Genomic DNA, 20,018 nt, shown 5'->3' on the forward strand with positions numbered 1-20,018 from the left:
ACTGCAGGGCAAGAGTTATAGCTGGGGGCAGGGAAATTATGTGCGGTGAGGCATGACTTAGGATGGAAAAGTAGGCTTCAAGAGAAGGGTGCAATCGATATATGGAGCTTGTTCAAGGAGCAACTATTGAGTGGCCTTGATAAGTATGTACCTGTCAGGCAGGGAGGAAAGGGTCATGTGAGGGAGCCGTGGTTTAATATGGAATTGGTTACCCTGGTTAAAGGGAAGAGGGCGGCCTATGTAAAGATGAGGCGTGAAGGTTCAGTTGGGGAAATTGAGAGTTATAAGGTAGCCAGGAAGGATCTAAAGAGAGCTAAGAGCAGCAAGGAGGGGACATGAAAAGTCCTGAGTTGGTAGGATTAGGGAAAACCCAAAGGCTTTCTATAGGTATGTCAGGAATAAAAGAATGACTAGGGTAGGAATAGGTCCAGTCAAGGATAGTAATGAGAAGTTGCGTGTGGAGGCTGAAGAGATTGGGGAGATACTGAATGAATACTTTTCGTCAGTATTCACTCAGGAACAGGGCATTGTTGCCGAAGTGAATATTGAGTCACAATTAGAATGGATGGCTTTGAGGTATGTAGGGAAGAGGTGTTGGAAATTCTGGAAAGGGTGAAAAGTCCCCTGGGCCTGATGGCACTTATCCTAGGATTCTCTGGGAAGCAAGGGAGGAGATTGCAGAGTCATTGGCCTTGATTTTTATGTCCTCGTTGTCTACAGGAATAGTGCCAGAAGACTGGAGGATAGCAAATGTGGTTCCCTTGTTCAAGAAGGGGAGTAGGGATAACCCTAGTAACTATAGTCCGTGAGTCTCACTTCTGTTGTGGGCAAAGTCTTAGAGAGAATTGTAAGGGATAGAATTTATGCACATCTGGATAGGAATAATGTGATCAAGGATAGTCAGCATGGTTTTGTGAAGGGCAGGTCGTGCCTCACAAACCTTATTGAATTCTTTGAGAAGGTGACTAAGGAGGTGGATGAGGGTAAAGCAGTAGATGTGGTGTATATGGATTTTAGTAAGGCATTTGATAAGGTTCCCCATGGTAGGCTACTGCAAAAAATACGGCGTTATGGCATTGAGGGTGCGTTGGAGGTTTGGATTAGGAATTGGCTGGCTGGAAGACGACAGAGGGTAGTAGTTGATGGTAAAGTTTCATCTTGGAGTGTAGTTACTAGCGGTGTTCCGCAAGGATCTGTTTTGGGACCATTACTGTTTGTCATTTTTATAAATGACCTGGAGGAGGGGCTAGAAGGTTGGGTGAGCAAGTTTGTGAATGATACGAAAGTCGGTGGAGTTGTTGACAGTGAGGAAGGATGTGGCAGGTTACAGCGGGATATAGATCAGCCTGCAGAGCTGGGCAGAAAGGTGGCAAATGGAGTTCAATGTAGCTAAGTGTGAAGTGATTCACTTTGGTAAGAGTAACAAGAAGATGGGGTACTGGGCTAATGATCAGATACTTGGTAGTGTGGATGAGCAGAGGGATCTTGGTGTCCATGTACACAGATCTCTGAAAGTTGCCAGCCAGGTAAATAGTGCTGTGAAGAAGGCATATAGCGTACTGGCTTTTATTGGCAGAGGAATTGAGTTCCGGAGTCCTGAGGTCATGTTGCAGTTGTATAAGACTCTGGTGCGGCCGCATCTGGAGTATTGTGTGCAGTTTTGGTCGCCATACGATAGGAAGGATGTGGAGGCACTGGAACGGGTGCAGAGGAGGTTTACCAGGATGTTGTCTCGTATGGTAGGAAGATCATATGAGGAAAGGCTGAGGCACTTGGGGCTGTTTTCATTGGAGAAAAGAAGGTTTAGGGGTGACTTGATAGAGGTGTATAAGATGATTAGGGGTTTAGATAGGGTTGACCATGAGAACCTTTTTCCACGTATGGAGTCAACTATTACAAGGGGGCATAGCTTTAAATTAAGAGGTAGTAGGTATAGGACAGATGTTAGGGGTAGATTCTTTACTCAGCGAGTTGTGAGTTCATGGAATGCCCTGCCAGTAGCAGTGGTGGATTCTCCCTCTTTCTGGGCATTTAAACGGGCATTGGATAAGCATATGGAGGATAGTGGACGAGTGTGGGTTAGGTGGGCTTGGATCAGCGCAACATCGAGGGCCAAAGGGCCTGTACTGCGCTGTATTTTTCTATGTTTTATGTAAGTTTGCTAATCATACGAAGATTGTTGGAGTGGTGGGTAATGTGGAGGGCTATTGTAGATTGCATAGGGACATTGACAGGACACAGCTGGCCTGGAAGTTGCAGATGGAGTTAAATCTGGAAAAGTGTGAAGTGATTCATTCTGGAAGGTTGAATTTTAATACAGAATTCAGGGTTAAAAGGCAGAATACTTGGCAGTGTGGAGGAACAGAGAGACCATGGGGTCTATGTCCATAGATCCCTCAAGTTGCCACGTACGTTGGTAGGGTTGTTAAAAAGGCATATATTGTGTTGGCTTTCCTTAGCAAGGGGATAGATTTTAAGAGCAGTGAGGTTTTAGTGCATCTTAATAGCCTCCTAGTGAGACCACACTTGGAATATTGTGTTCAGTTCCGGCCCCCTGTTTACAGGAAGGATGTGCAAGTTTCAGAGAGGGTACACAAGAAATTTACCAGGGTGCTGCTTGGAATGGAGAACATTTCTCATGAAGAAAGTTTGAGGGAGCTAAGGCTTTTTTCATTGAAGTGAAGAAGGGGGTGGGGCAACCCTGTAGAGGTGAACAAAATGATGATAGGCACACAGAGAGTGAATAGTCAGAGACTTTTCCTCTTATGGAATAAATGGCTGTAACAAGGCGGCATAATTTTAAGGTGAATGGAGGATGGATAAGAGGATAGAGAATGGTAGGTGGTTGGATGGACTGCCAATGGTGGTAGTAAAATTAGACACATTCGGGACATTTAATAGACTCTTGGACAGACACATGGATAATAGTAAAATGAAGGGTATGTAGGTAATTTTGATCTTATAGTTGGATAAAAGGTTGGCATGAAATCATGGCCGAAGGGTCTTGGGCTGAACTGTTCTGCGTTCTATGTTCTGTCTGGTAAGCTGGGTGATAAACTCAGATCAGTGTAAAATGATATGGCATTCAGGAGGAGCTAGTGAACTGGATTCAAAATTGGCTTGATGGTAGGAGACAGCGGGTGATGGGAGACATGTGTTTCTGACTGGAGGCATGTGACCAGCGGTGTAGTGGGTCCCCTGTTGTTTGTCATTTGGATAAATGGTTTGGATGGAATATTGGTTTCCTGGTAAGTAAGCTTCTTGGGTGACACTGACATTGGAGGTAAAGTGGTTAGTGGAGAAGATCGTATATATTACAACATGATGAACAGTACTGCTGGGATAGTGGGCTGAAGAATAGCAGATGGAGTTTAATTAGATAAATGTGAAGTGTTCTATTTTGGTGAAACAAACCAGGGTGGGACCTGTACAGTTAATGTTTGGGCCCTGGGTGGTGTTGTCAGTCAGAGACCGAGGGATGCAGGTACACAGTTCTTTGAATGTGTTGTCACAGGTAGACAGGCTGGTGAATCAGACATTTGGGATGTTTACCTTCATTGGGGAGAGCATTGAGAGTAAGAGTTGGCATGTAATGGTGCATCTGTAAAATACATTGGTGAGGCTATCATAAAAATATTGTTGTTCAGTAAGAAGAACTCATTTGGTTCACTTACCTCCTTTTAGGAATCTGATCCAGACCTACAGCAATATGGCTGACTCTGAGCTACCCTCTAGGTAATTAGCAGTCGGGTCAAAGAATGTTCGTCCAGGCAGTGACAACTACATCCAACGAATGAATAAATAAAAAGACCTATGCACTTCCGTACCTCTGGAAACAAGTCCAGCTGCAGCAATCCGTACTGGTTTTGTAACACCATTCTAGACCTGACCACTCTCTATAACACTCTCACCACCTCCCACCTTCACCTCTCCCTGTTCCTATCGTGTCATTAAACCCTGACAATGATTCCCCTTCCCACTGCCCTCCTCCTGCTACCAGACCCTTTGCAATCCATTTAACATTTACTCCTAAAGCACTCTCTCACTTCAAGATTTTAAGTATTTTGTGCTGATCTTCTCAGCCTCATAATCTAGTATGATCCCTTTTGTCCTGAGTGAGGGACCAGTGGGGATTTCTTGCTGAGGGTTTTACTGTTTCAATGGAATGTCCTTCTGTTGTGTTTTATACTGTTCCTTGAAATGTTTTCCACTGTCCATTTACAAACACATATTTCAGTCTGTTTAGGCTGTTTACCTTGGTCAGTTCTCCTCTCAAACTCATGTAATTGGCTATTTTTGTTTCTAGTTGCAGCTCGTCCTTTCTGTGATTCACTTTAAAACATTTTGTGTATTTAGCTGTACTTTATCACAATTTCCCGAAGGATCTCTCCCGGTGACGTTACACATTCACTAAGTTTCATCACACGGTCGCTCTGACATAGTTACATCCCTAGCCTGTTGCACAGCGAAACACTGAAAAAAATATATAACCGAACTCCTCTTCCAATATCAATGTTCTCCGTGTGATTGGTCCAGATTATACAAATATTGAAGTTTTCCAAAATTATCACAATGCCTTTATTAAAAATCCAATGAGTTCCTGTGTAATACAGTGATGAGCAATGGAATAAAGTTCGTTGGCTAAAATTGTTCTGCTGCTTGTGTCCTTGGCAAGTAGTAGCCAGAATTTACATTCAGACTGACTCGACTTCATGTTCTGATGCCAAATGCTTTCTTTGTGATGTCTTCGTTATCCATTATTGTTAGCATTACACATTTTGCCCGAGTATCGGCAAGGTTGTAAACCACTGAATATTTTTGTTCACACTGTATCCATATTTCCCTGGTGTCTAAATCTCTTTTATCTCTGTCACAAATCCACCTTATTGCATCGACTTTGTCCATTCAATTAAAAGTATTCCTTTCCTTAATTTATTGTCACAAATCTATTCACTGACGTACAATTTTACTTAAACTCTGTCCCATCCTGTTCCTTTTTGCTTATCTTCAGCCAGATCCCCATGCTGTTTTCGTGTGTCACATTTTCCCTTTGGATTCGGAAAGTTCCTTTCACCTGAACGCTGTCCCTGCATCCTCTCTGGCAGTTTAAACCCTTGGCCATTAACCTACCGACATGATCGGCCAGGACAATGGTCCCAGCACCGTTCCAGTGGGGCCATCCAAAAGGATTATATTTAAAATCAGGCATGGGATGAAGTATCTCTGGCTGACCAGCCTTTCTTGCCCAGCCGGAGCTGCCCTTGAGCTGAATATCTTTCTCAGCCAGTTCAGCGGGTCAGTGAGAGGCAAACACTTTGCTGTGGGTATGTCGTGCAGATCAGGTGAGGATGGGCAGATGTCCTTCTCGAAAGGGCAAGTGTTTGGGTTTTTTGGTCATCAGCAATGGTCTCATACTTACTTGTCGATTGTTAATTACTATTTTTAAAATTAGTGATTTCAAATTCCACCATTGTTGATGCTGGGATTCCAGCCTGTATCCCCCGAACATTAGCAGAGGTTTGGGATACATGCTCCAGCAATAATACCACGAGGCCATCACTTCACCTGCTCACAGGTTGCTCATTCCTGACCGGTTATACCAGTGCATCATGAAGCAAAACCTGTCAATCCAACACAGTTGTGTGATCCTGATATCTTCCAGCACTCTGGTGATATCACTTAGGATCTTGCTTTCTGTCTGTCTCTGTCTCTGTCTGTCTCTGTCTGTTTCTCTCTTCTGAAGAAAGACGAGGCAGCACAATTCCCATTCTGCCTATTCCTGTCTCCTGTAGGTACTCAGGAAGGTTCAGACTCGATTAACTTCCCAGCTGCTGGGTGTCTCGTCCATCATCACATTGAAGATAGTTGGTCAGCCAGAGAGACAAAAGAGAGGGAGATCTGCAGCCTTCAATAAATCCTGCAGTGAGGTAAGATCACTCACAGTGCACAGAGCAGAGAGCAACGAGAGGGCTCCAAACATCGGCTGACAATATATGTCACTGATACAGTGCTGGAGGGTGAGCACAGTTCACACACACCCCAGGCTCAATCACCGCCCCAGTCTAAGTTCTGTTGTACTAAGACTCACTACTCTGCATCACTATCTATGGCATGTCTTGTACACCAGTGTCTTCAATAATTTGTAACTCCTATAACAGTTTATATCTCTGTAACCTCCTCCTATCTCAATAGTCCCTCGATATATTTGAAATGTACTGCATTCCAGACTACCATCCCTATCGCTGTAACTTGCTTCAGTGTCGACAACATGCCTTATCTCAGTAGTCTCCTCCTCCAATAACTGGAGACAGAGGCATGCAGCACAATCCTTCAATCCAACTAGTCCATGCTGACCAGAGTCCATGAACAAGTCACGTTTCCCTGTATTTGACCGGATCCCTTCAAACCTTCTCCTCCCAAGTACCTGCCCAAATGTATTTTACATGTTGTAATTGTACTTTTCTCTACCACTTCCCCTGGAAGCTCATTCCATAACTGCACCATCGTCTGTGTAGAAAATTTTCTCCTAAAATCTCTTTTAAGTGCTTCCTCTCCCATCTCATATTTATGCCCACTAGCACACAGAACATGACAGCGCAATGCAGGCCCTTCGGCCTTCGATTTTGCACCAACCTGTGGAACCAATCTGAAGCCCAAGTAGCCAACACTATTCAAATTCGTGTCCATATGCCTATCCAACGACCGTTTAAATGCCCTTAAAATTGGCGAGTCTACCACTGTTGCAGGCAATGCATTCCATGCCCCGACTATTCTGAATAAAGAACCTACCTCTGGCATCCGTCCCATATCTATTTATTAATATTAGCATCTACCTAAATTTAAAGCTATCTCCCCTCCTGGTAGACATCGCCACCCAAGAGAAAAGGCTCTCACTGTCCAACCCATCTCACCTGCTGATTATCTTATATGTCTCTATTAATTGACTTCAAACACATTCTTTTGAACAAAAACAGCTTAAAGTCCCTCAGCCTTTCCTCATAAGACCTTTCCTCCGTACCAGGTAACTTTCTAATAAATCTCATCAGATGTGGTGAGTGTGGACTTGTTGGGCCGAAGGGTCTATTTCCACACTGGAAGTAATCTAATCTAAGGGGACAACATTTGCTATCCGCCAGCCTTCTAGCACTATTCCTGTAAACAATGATGACAAAAAGATCAAAATCAAAGGCTTGGCAATCTCCTTCGTGGCTTCCCAGAGAATCCGAGGATAAATCCCATCCGGCCAATAGATTTATCTATTTTTAGACTTTGCAGAATTGCTAACACCTCCCCCTTCTGTACTTCAATTCAATCTAGTTATGGACTCCACTGCCCTGGCTAATCACCTTACCTGTATCCCTCGTGGTTTTAATCATCGTCCTGCGACTTGTATCATCGAAGGACAATGATACAAATAGTTCTGCTCTTGTCCCTGCCACTACTTATCACAATGTTCTGGGATACACTTATTCAGGACTTAAGGCGTTCTCTACCTTTGTGTTTGAAGACCTCCAGCACTACCTCTTCTATAATGGGAACTCTTTTCAAGCCATCACTGTCTCTTTAACTGACTTGTCTGCAGTAATTTCTGACAAAATGTTCATTTAGGGTCTTACCCATCTCCTGTGGTTTCCACACATGGATGTCCTTATTGATCTTTGCAGGGCCCTATTGTCTCTCTAGTTGCGTTTTTGTACTTGTGTGCTGTAGAATTTTCTTGCAATCTCCTTAACCTTATCTGCCAAAGCTATCTCATCCCCCATTTTGCTTTCCAGCTTTATCCGGCTTCTCCGTTTCTCTAAAACCCTCCAGTATCAGTAACATCTTCATCAATCTTTGCTCCATTTACAGTTTCCGGAAATGCTTCCTAAAGCAGGATGATCAGAATTCTCCACAGTACTCCAACTGGGGACCCAGCAATGCCTTGTACAGCCGTACCATGATGTGCCAACTTATGTATTCAATTCGCTGACCCATGAGGGCAAGTGTTCCAAATTCCACTTTCCCCACCTTGTCCACCTGTGATGCACCATCCAAGGAACTGCATTCCTTGGTCTATCTATGTTCGACAGCACTGCCCAGGGCCCAACTATTAACTGTGTTAGTCCTCCCTGGTTTGTCTTGACAGAATCCATCACCTGAATTCAGCTCCATCGGTCATTCCTTGGCCACTGGCTCAGTTGTTCGAGATCCCCTTCAATAACTGTATTCCCTGCCCACTATAACCCGTGTTCTATCCGGACGTTTATCAAAAAACTGACTAACAATGACTCCTATGCTCTTACTGAAATGTTTTCTGTAAATGATGCATAACAGTGGACCCAGCACTGTTCCTTATGGCACACTGCTGGTCATAGGCCCCCAGTCTGCACAACAACGCTCTCCCACCACTCTGTCTCCTATTGTCAAGCCAATTTTGTATCCAGTTGGCTAGTTCTCCCTGAAACCATGTGATCTAACCTTACTAACCAGTGTTCCACGCTAAACCCTGTCCAATGCCTTGCTGTGGTCAGTATAGACACAGTCTCCTGTTCTGTCTTCTTCTATCTTCTTAGTCACCTCTACAACAAACTCAGGCAAGTTTGTGAGACACTACTTGTGTACTTTGTGTCAACTGTCCCTAATTAACCTTCGCCGTTCGAAATGCATGTAACTACTGTCCCTCAGAGCCCCCTCCAACACCGTACGCACCACTAACATCAAGCCAATTGGTCTTTAGGTGCCTTGCTTTCCCTCGCGTCAGTTTTAAATAATGGCACAACGTGAAACACCCTCCAGGCTTCCAGCTCATCACCGTGGCTGTCACTGATATAAATATCTCTTTAAGGGACAATTCTTCCAGAGTTTCCCCCAGTGTCCTCAGATATACATGATTAGCTCCAGGGATTTGACTTTTTTTTAGGCGTTTTAAAATCGCCAGCACCTCCCGTTTTGTTATGCGGAGTCTTTTGAAGACTTCATTTCCCTGACTTCCCCAGTCTTTAAGTTCTGATGTGAAATTTTCGTCAAGGATCTCACCCATCTCCTGTGGTTCCACACATGGATTATCCCATTGATCTTCAAGGGGCATATTCTGTCTCTAGTTAATCTTCTCTCGTTAGTATTCATGTCGAATTCCTTTGGATTTCCCTCAGCATTATCAGCCAAAATTTTCTCAGGTCTCCTGCTTGCCCTCCTGCTCTCCCTCTTCAGTGTATTACTGTACCCACAATGTTCTTTGAGGAATCCAGCTGGCCATATATGACATGGACGCCTTTATCTTGACCAGAACCTCAATACCCCCAATCATCCAGAATTTCCTTCTTGTAATCAGCATTGTCCTTCACACTAACAGAAATATCCTCACGCTGAACTCTCATTTTATCTTTCTTTTGATAGTTTCCCACCTGCCTGAGGTCCATTTACCTGCAAATACTCTCCACAATCAACTGCTAAAAGTTCTTGACCAATACCGTCTGGATTGGGGCAGACCAATTTTGATCTTTCACTTGTGGATCAGGCCTGTCATTTTCCATAACTGTTTTCAAATTAATACAGTTGTGGTCACTTTGTCAAAGTGCTTCCCAACTTACACCTCAGTCCCTTTCCCTACCTTGTTTCCCAAGGGAGGTCAGGTTTTGCCACTTTCTCCAGGGAGAGGGCAAGCAACCAGTGGTAATTGTGCACATCAGTACACATGACATAGATACAGTTGGATGGGATCTGGTCAAGTGAGTATTAGGAGTTAGGTAAGAAGTTAAAAAGCAGGACTACAAGGGTAGTGAGCCCCAGATTACTCCCAGTGCCGCTCGTAGTGAATATGGAAATAAAAAGACTAGCCGGATGGATGAGTGCCTGAGGAGCTGGTGGAGGGGGAAGGGTTTTTACGTCTTGGATCATTGGGGTCTCTTCTGGGGTAGAAGTGACCTGGACAATGGGGATTCTGAAAAATAAAGAGACCATCGGCCAGTCAGAGGAAAATCCACCAGCCACCGAGAGCACGTTTCCTATTCAGGATATCCAGGGGCACAGTCAAGGGAGAGAAAAGACTTCTGGTTTAAAGGAAATTTATTTCATGAGGCCTGACTGGTAAGGCAGACGAGCTCAGAGCATGGATTGCCTCTGGGGACTGGGATGTTATAGCCATAACAGAAACATGGCTGAGAGAAGGGCAGGAATAACAGCTCAGTGTTCCAGGATACAGAAGGTACAAGTGTGACAGAAAGACAAGTAATTGAGGAGGGGGAGTGCGCTTTTGATAAATGAGAGCATAACAACAGTGATCAGAGAGGATACTCCTAAAGAGTAATCAAATGAGGCCATATGGTTGGGAGTTAGAAAGAAGGGGGCGGTCACTTTGTTTGGACTGTATTACAGACTCGCAAATAGCCAGCGGGTATGAGAAGAGCAGATGTGTAGAGAGATTGTAGATAGGTGTTGAATAAATAATAAGAGAGTAGTATTGATTGGAGGTTTTAATTTCCCCTGGATTGACTTGGGACCTCAGAATACCATATGGGTAACAATTTGTCAAATGGGTCCAAGAAAGTTTCCTTGACCAATATATAGGCTGTCCTACTCTATTCAGGTGGGCGCAACATTGAACATCCCCTGAGAAAACAAGATGAGGAAGTGACTGAAGTGTCAGTCGAGAGCACTTTGGGTCCAGTGACCGCAACTGTGTTAGTTTTAACATAACTACAGAAAATGATAGGAGAGGTCCACAGGTTAAGGAGCTATGCTGAAACACTGGCAGTTTTGGGGCCACGAAGCAGGATCTAGCAGAGGTTGAGTGGGTGAGTCTGTTTGAAGGGAAAGAAACGACTGGAAAATGGGAGGCTTTTAAAAGTGTGATACTGAAAATCCACGGTCAGTATGTACCTGTTAGGGTGAAAGGAAAATGGCAGGTTTAGGGATCCCTGGCTGATGACGGATATTGAGTCTCTGATCTGGCAATTGAAGATGGTATACATTGGGTTTAAGGTTCCGTATCTACCGAACCTCTTCCGGCCCTAAAGACAGAATCAATCTGTGGAGACCCTATCAGGTCCATGCCACACATCGATCTGTTGAACCCACTCCAGGCCCTGTGACTGTTCCAATTCAGTTCCTAAAGGAACTGCGGTCTGTGTAACATGCTCTCATCACTATCACCCACCCTGTCAGTGTAAGCTTTTCCAGTATTTCCACCCATCTACTCATCTGCATAAACTTCTCCAACTCTTACACCCCTATATCTGTTTTAACGACAACCTCCCCAACAACACTTTCCCACTTAGGCCAAACTCGAGGAGATGACTAATGCTCCTTTAGCTGTGTAACTGTCTCCAATCAAAATTGCTGTTCTCATCTCCAGGAAAATCCGTCCGATTCCACATCCTCCATGTCTAAATAACACCAGAACCTAAGAATTTCGACATCTCTCAACCTGTTCAGTCACGACTACCCTCCATATGTGTGTTTTTTTGCTTCCAGCCTAGACAACCTACATTATCTCTGTAATCTGCTCCATTCCCTAAATAGTACCTGTCAGTATAAACCAGCACTGTCCTCCCACTATCCTTATCCTTGTAAACTGATCCATCCCTCCCAACCTCCTCATCTCCATGAACTCCTGCAGGCCCTACAGCTCTCCACATTTCTGCAACCTCCTGTGGGCCTATGGTCCTCCCTCCCTGTCAAACCACCTTCAGTCCCCACATCCCTCCCAATCTGGCTCCTCTGCTTCAGATCAGACCATTGCTGTCTCTGTAAGCACCTCCACTCCTGACAACTCTTCCCATTTGTGTAACCGCGTTCAGACCCCATACTCTCCAGCTTCCTGCATCCTCTTCCTGAAATTGCAATCAAAACCACATTTTCTGTATTATCCACCAGTGCTTAAACCTTCCCCAACTCAGTAACCTCTTGCAGTCCTAATCAAACACCTTAACTTTGAAAGCTTTCAATTCGCTACAATCCTCCCTCCCTCCCTCCTCAAATGCGTTCATTACCATGTAACCACACAATTACTGAATTCTCCTTTTGCACTGCAACCCTCCTACGGTCTGCAAAACTCTCCTGTCCTGATATTCTTCCCGATCTCTGTAACCCCCACCACCCTCCAGTGCCCTTTTTGGGAACATGGCAGAGGAGGGAAGATTTGTAGAGTCCGGGCCATGTTACGGAGGTAGAATTCTGGGAATTGCAGATTTGGTCTAATGTCTGTGGTGTGCAGATTATTGGAGAGGACTCTGACAGACAGAATTGGAAAATCTTAGTTAAATTTTAGACAGTCAGCATGGGTTTGTGAGGGGCAGGTCATGCATCACAAACCTTATTGATTTCTTTGAAGATATGGCAGAATATATTGAAGCTCATACAGAAAATAAGGAGGCATGGGATACAGGGAAATCTATCTGTCTGGATACATGCTTGGATGGCCCAGAAAAGACAGAGTATGGCAGCAGATAAACAGTATTGAGCCTGGAGCTCAGTGACCAGTGGGGTTCTGTAACAGTCGGCTTTGGGACGCTGCTCTCTGTGATTTTTATAAATGACTTGTATGTGGATGTTGGAGAGTGGGTTCGTTAATTTGCCAATCTGGTGGAGTGGTGGGTAATGTGGAGGGCTGCTGTAGGTTGCAATGGGACATTGACAGGACACAGAGCTGGGCTGGAAATCTCAAATGGTGTTCAAGCTGGAAAAGTATGAAGTGATTTATTCTGGAAGGTGGAATTTGAATACAGAATACAGTGTGAAAGGCAGAACACTTGGCAGTGTGGAGGATCAGAGAGATCAAGGTGTCCATGTCCATAGATCCCTCAAAGTTGCCACACACGTTGATAGGGTTGTTAAAAAGGCATATGTTGTGTTGGCTTTCCTTAGCAAGGGGATTGATTTTAAGAACAGTGAGGTTTTACTGCATCTTTATAGCATCCTGGTGAGACCACACTTGGAATATTGTGTTCAGTTCTGGTCCCCTGTTTACAGGAAGGATGTGCAAGTTTTAGAGAGCATACACAGGAAATTTACCAGGATGCTGCCTGGAATGGAGGGTATTTCTTATGAAGAAAGGTTGAGGGGGCTAAGGCTTTTCTCATTGGAGTGAAGAAAGGGGTGGGACAACGTGGTAGAGGTGAACAAGATGAAGAGAGTCACAGAGAGAGTGAATAGTGAGAGACTTTTTCCCCTATGGCATAAATGGCTAATACAAGGGGTATAATTTTAAGGTGAATGGAGGATGGATAAAGGATAGAGAATGGTAGGTGGTTGGAATGCACTGACAATGGTGGTAGTAAAATTAGATACTTTCGGTACATTTAATAGACTCTTGGAGAAGCACTTGGATGATAGTAAAATGAAGGGTATGGAAGTTAGTTTGGTCTTATAGTCGGATAAATGGTTGGCATGGCATCATGGTCGAAGGGTCTTGTGCTGTACTGTTCTGTGTTCTATGTTCTGTTTGGTAAATGGGTAACAACCTCCGATCAGTGTAAAAGGATATGGCATTCAGGAGGAGCTAGTCAACTGGATACAAAATTGGGCTTGATGGTTGGAGACAGAGGGTGATGGGAGACATGTTGTTTTTTCTGACTGGAGGCATGTGACCAGCGGTGTAGTGGGTCCGCTATTGTTTGTCATTGGGTAAATGGTTTGGATGGGAATATTTGTTTCCTGGTAAGTAATCTTCTTGGGTGACACTGGAATTGGTGGTAAAGTGGGCAGTGAAGAAGGTTATCTATGATACAACAAGATTAACAGCACTGCTGGGAGAGTGGGCTGAAAAATAGCAGATAAAATTTAATTAGATAAATGTGAAGTGTTCCATTTGGTGAAACAAACCAGGGCGGGACTTGTACAGTTAATGTTCAGGCCCTGGGTAGTGTTGTCAATCAGTTACCAGGGATGCAGGTAGACAGTTCTTTGAAAGTTGCGTCACAGGCAGGCAGGCTGGTGAAGCAGGCGTTTGGGATGGTTACCTTCATTGGGCAGAGCATGGAGAGTAAGAGTTGCGATTCATGTTGTATCTGTACAAGACATTGGTGAGGCCACCATAAATACATTGCTGATTAATAGGAAGAACTCATCAGGTTCACTTCCCTGCTTTAGGGAAGAACAACAAATATTCTCACCTGGTCTGGCCAACATGTGACTCCAGACCCACAATAAGAGGGCTGACTCTGAGCTGCCCTCTGGGTAATTAAGAGTGGGGTCAAAGAATGTTAGGCCAGGCAGTGGCATCCACATGCCATAAATGAATAAATAAAAATACATATGTCCCTCCCTACCTCTGCAAATCCCTCCAGCTGCAACAATCCGTACTTAGTTTGAAACACACTTCAGGCCCTAACCGCTCTCTGTAACACTCTCACCACCTCCAGCACCTTCATCTCTCCCTGTGCCTATTGTGATGTTATACCCTCACAGGGATTCCTCTTCCAATTGCCCTCCTCCTGCTAACAGACCCTTTGCAACCCCTTTAAAGCTTACTCCGAAGTGAAAATCTCGCACTTCAAGATTTTAAGTACTTTTTGATGATCTTCTCAGCCTCATAATCTAATATGATCCATTTTGTCCTGAGTGAGGGACAGGTGTGAGTTTCTGTTGAGGTTTTGTCTGTTTCAATGGAATATCCTTCAAATGTTTCCCACTGTTCATTTACACACACTAATGTTTCAGTCTGTTTAGCTTGTTTCGCTTGGTCAGTTCTCCTCTCAAACTCATGTAATTGGCAATTTTTGTTTTTAGTTGTAGCTTGTCCTTTCTGTGATTCACTGAAAAATTTTATATTTCTTTAAACTGCACTTTATCACAATTTCCCAGAGGATCTCTCCAGGTGACATTACTCATTCACTAAGTTTCATCACACAACGGTCGATCTGACATAGTTACATCCCTAGCCAGTTGCACAATGTTATTTAAAGAAACACTGAAAAAAGTCTCCGAACTTCCCTTCCAATATCACTGTTGTCAGTGTGATTGTCACGATTATACGAATTTTGAATTTTCACTGAATTGTCATTATGCCTTTATTAAAAATTCCAATGAGTTCCTGTTTAATGCAGTGATGAGCAATGAAATGCTATTCAGTTGCCTAAAACTGTTCTGCTGCTTGTGTCCTTGGCAAGTAGTAGCCAGAATTTACATTCAGACTGACTCTACTTCATGATCTGCAGCCAAATGCTTTCTCTGTAATGCCTTTCTTACCCATTATTGTTAGCGTTGTCCATTTTGCCTGAGTTTGCGCAAGGTTGTGAACTATTGAATATTTGTGTGCACCTTTTTTCACCCTGTAACCACGACACCCTGGTGTCTAACTCTCTTTTACCTCTGTGTCACAAATCCATCTACCTTATGGCAAAGACTTTGTCCATTCCACACAAAAAAAACATAATTTACTGTTTCCTACAATTTCCTGTCACAAAGTGATTTGCTGACGTACAGTTTTAGTTAAACTTGGCCCCATCCTGGTCCTTTCTGCTGGTCTTCAGCCACATCCCCATGCTGTCCCAAAGCTTCACCTTTTCTATTTGAATTTGGAAAGCTCCTTTCATCTGAACCCTGTCCCTGATCCTCTCTGTCAGTTTAAAGCCCTGTCCCTAAACCTACCAACGTGATTGCTCAGGACACTGGTCCCAGCACATTTACAGCGGGACCATCCGAATGGTTTATTTTTAAACTCAGGTCTGGGATGTGGGTATCTCTGGCTGACCAGCCTTTCTTGCCCAGCCCTAGCTGCCCTTGAGCTGAGTAACTTGCTCAGCCATTTCAGAGGCAAACACTTTGCTGTGGGGATGTCGTACAGATCACGTGAGGATGGCAGATGTCCCCTAGTGTATTTTTGATGAACAAACATTGTTTTGGACATCAGCAATGATTTCGTACTTATCCATAGATTGTTAATTGCAATTAAAAAAAATGATGATTGCAAATTCCACCATTTCTGATGGTGTGATTTAAACCTGCCTCCACTGAACATTGGGTGAGGTTTCGGATACATGCTCTCGCAGTAATACCACGAAGCCATCACTTCACCTGCTCAAAGGTTGCTCATTCCTGAGCACTGATACCAGGGCATCAGGAACCTAAACCTGTTCTTCCTACATGATTGTTTCGTTATGAAATCTTCCTGCCCTCTGGTGATATCACTCAGTCTCTCTCCATGTGGTATCCCTCACTGTGTGGGTCTAATTGCTGCCTCTGTCAGCGTCTCTCACTCTTGCAGCTACTCCAGATCCTGAGCCAATTGAAGTCTTCACTCCAGAGAGACAGGACAGCACAGGCCAGGATGGAGACAGGGTTTTTCAGATCTCTGTTGGACTTAGTGCCATTCCCGATGTGTATCCCTCACGAGATCACTCTAATTTCCCAAACAGTCTATTCCTCTGACTCCTGTAGGTACTCAGGAAGGTCCTGACTCAATAGACTTCCCAGCTGCTGGCTGTCTCGTCCATCGCCACATTGAAGATGGTTGATCAGCCAGGGAGATAAAGGGAAGGGAGATTTGGAGTCTTAAATACATCCCGCAGTGAGATAAGATCACTCACAGTGAACAGAGCAGAGAGCAAAGACAGAGCTCCAAACATCGGCTAACAAAACATGGCACAGATACAGTGCTGGAGAGGAAGCACAGTACAGACACACCCCAGGCTCAATCAACACCCCTATAGTAAGTTCTGTTGTGTTAAGACTCACTACTCTGCAACACTCTATCTATGGCATGTCTTGGTGACTAGTGTCTTCAATAATTTGTAACTCCTACAACAGATACAGTCCCGGTAACCGCCTCCCTTCCCTCTCCTCCCTCCACATACTTGAATTATGGTGCATTCCAGCCTACCATCACTATTAATATAATTTGCTTCAGTGTCTATTATGTGCCTTATCTCAGTAGTCTCCTCCTCCAATAACATGCAGCACGGAAACGGTTCCTTTGATCCAACTAGTCCATGCTGACCAGAATCCCTGAACGAGTCCCGTTACCCTGCACTTAACACAAATCCCTTCAAACCTTCTCCTCTCCATGTACCTGGACAAATGTCTTTTACATGTTGTTATTGTACTTTTCTCTACCACTTCCCCTCAAAACTTATTCCATACCCGCACCATACTCTGTGTGGAAAATCTTCTCCTCCTAATCCTTTTAAGTTTTTTCCTCTGCCATCTCCTACTTATGCCCTCGAGAACACAGAACATAGAACATGACAGTGCAGTATAGGCCCTTCGACCCTCAATGTTGCGCCAACCTGTGGAAACAATCTGAAGCACATCTAACCTTCCCTATTCCATTCTCATCCATATGCCTATCCAATGACTGTTTAAATGCCCATAAAGTTGGCGAGTCTACCACTGTTTCAGAGCTGAAAATGTATTGCTGGAATAGTGTGTTGCTGATGAACGGCTTATGCCCGAAACGTCGAATTTCCTGTTCCTTGGATGCTGCCTGACCTGCTGCGCTTTTCCAGCAACACACTTTCAGCTCTGATCTCCAGCATCTGTAGACCTCACTTTTACCACTGTTTCAGGCCATGCATTCCATGCCTGACAATTCTGAGTAAAGAACCTACCTCTGGCATCTGTCCTATATCTATTAATTAATGTTAATATTCTTACTACTTCAATTTAAAACTATTTGCCCTCGTGCTAGGAGTCGCCCACCTGAGGGAAAAGGCTCTCACTGTCCAAACCATGTCACCCTCTGATTGTCTTATATGTCTCAATTAATTGATCTTAAACTCTTCTCTCAAACACAAACAGGTTCAAGTCCCTCAGCCTTCCTCATGACACCTTCCCTCTGTACCAGGTAACATCGTAGTAAAACTCCTCGGAACACATTCCAAATTTTTAACATCCTTCTAAAGCGGTGACTTGAACCACAGGCAACACTTCAAATGCGGCCGCACCAGAGTTTTGTACAGCTGCAGCATTATCTCATGGTTCCGAAACTCATTCCCTGTCCCAATAAAAGCTCACATGCTGAATGCCTTCTTAACAAACTGGGTGCAACTGTCAATGATCCATGTACATGGACAAAGTGATCTCTCTGCTCATCTGCACTACCAAGTTCTGCTTTACCCACATCCACCTGTTTGGTCACCTCAAAGTAGTCAACAAGGTTTGTGAGGCATGACCTACCCTTCCCAAAACCATGCCGACTATCCCTCATCAACGTGTTCATCTCCTGATGATTATAAATGCTGGCCTTTACAAGCCTTTCCAACACTTTACCCAGAATCGAAGTAAGGCTCACACTTCTATAATTACCCGGTTGTCTCTATTCCCCTTCTTGGTCAAGGGGACAACATTTGCTGTCCTTCTGCCTTCTGGCACTATTCCTGACGGCAATGACGACATAAAGATCAAAGCCAACGGCTCAGCAATCTCCTTACTGGCCTCCCAGAGAAGCCAAGAATAAATCCCATCTGGCCCAGCGGACCTTTTTTTGCACTTGCAGAATTGCTAACACCTTATCCTTCTGCAGTTCAATCCCATCTAGTTATGGACTCCACTACCCTGGGGTAAAGATGTTGGTTACCTGTACCCCTCATGGTTTTATAAACCTTTATACGGTCACCCCTCAGCCACCTACGTCCAGTGGAAATGTGAAGGACAATGATATAAATATTTCTGCTCGCGTCCCTGCTACTACTTTGCCACAATATTCTGGTATACACTTGTTCAGGACCTAGGCTTTCTCTATCTTTGTGTTCTAAAACCTCCAGCACCACCTCTTCTGTCATGGGACTCTTTACAAGCCATCACTGTTTCTTTCCCTTTGTTTCCTAGTCTTTGTCCACAGTATGTTCTGACATGAAATGCTCATTTAGTCTCTCTCCTACCTCCTGTGGTTCGACACTTGGATGGCTTCACTGATCTTTGAGGAGCCCTAGTGTCTCTCCAGTTGCTTTTTGGGACTTGTGTGCTGTAGAAAATTCTTCGCATTCTATTTAAACCTATCTCTGCCACATTTATCTCATTCCCCAGGATGCATTCCAGCTTATCCAGCCTCTCCGTTCTGTCAAACCCTCCAGTATCAGTGACATCTTCGTCAGTCTTTGCTCCATTTGCAGTTTCAGGAAATGCTTCCCAGATCAGGATGATCAGAATTCTATGCAGCGTTCCAAAGCTGTGCTGATTATCCCTAATCAATCCTTGTCGTTGCAAATGCATGTAACTCCTGTCCTGCAGAATCGCTTCCAACAACACTGCATCGCTGACATCAAACTAATTGGTGTTGATATCCCTGGCTTTCCCTTGCAGCCTTTCCTAAGTACTGGCACACCTTAGCCACCCTCCAGCTTCCAGCCCATCACCCATGGCTATCAGTGAAGAAATATCTCTTTATGGGACCCCACAATTTCTTCCTGAGCTTCCCGCAATATCCTGGGGTATAATTGATTAGTTTCCAAGGATTTGTCCATCTTATATGCATTTTAGAACCTTTAGTACCTCCTGATCTGTTAAGTGAGTCATTTTGAAGACGTCACTGTTCCTTATTCCTTGACTTCCCCAACTTAAGTTCAAACATGAAATTTTGTACCGGTCTCACCCATCTCCTGTGTTTCCACACTTGGATGGCCCCATTCGTAATCAAGAAGCTATATTCTTCCCCTAGTTAATGTCCTGAAGAATATACTTGAAGAATCCTTTGGATTTTCGTCAGCCTGATCTGCCAATGCTTTTTGAGGTCCCCTTTGTGCCCTCCTGATTTCCCCTTAAGTGAATTACTCCACCCGCTATTCTTCATGGATTCCCTTAATCCAGCTGCCTATATGTGACATGTGCCCCTTTTTGTTGACCAGAGCCTCAATGCCCCCCAGTCATCCAGTGTATCCCATTTGTGTCAGCATTGTCCTTCACACTAACAGAAATATGGTGTCATTCAATAGTGAGGGCATGGATTGCTACTTTCAAACATGTTCAAGCATTGCCTCAAGTTGATGAGAAAATGTGTGACCTTTTCGTCTCATTTGAAAATTTGGCTCAACAAATGCAGTGGCCAAGGCAATGTGGATTTTGTTGATCCAAACGAAACTTGTAGGTAGGACTGGTGAGGT

At 44.2% G+C, this 20,018-nt stretch overlaps 1 long non-coding RNA gene across 1 annotated transcript in view; it reads left to right on the forward strand.

Moving 5' to 3' along the window:
• LOC132813810 (uncharacterized) overlaps positions 1–7,938 on the forward strand; it is a 30,224-nt gene extending 22,286 nt beyond the window's left edge. Inside the window, exons 2-3 of the long non-coding RNA XR_009644173.1 lie at positions 5,793–5,927; positions 7,852–7,938. This is a non-coding gene — a long non-coding RNA (uncharacterized LOC132813810). The remainder of the gene's footprint in view (positions 1–5,792; positions 5,928–7,851) is intronic.
• Positions 7,939–20,018: the final 12,080 nt, after the last annotated feature.

This window comes from Hemiscyllium ocellatum, unplaced genomic scaffold (assembly GCF_020745735.1).
Source record: "Hemiscyllium ocellatum isolate sHemOce1 unplaced genomic scaffold, sHemOce1.pat.X.cur. scaffold_477_pat_ctg1, whole genome shotgun sequence".
Classification (NCBI taxonomy): Eukaryota; Metazoa; Chordata; class Chondrichthyes; order Orectolobiformes; family Hemiscylliidae; genus Hemiscyllium; species Hemiscyllium ocellatum.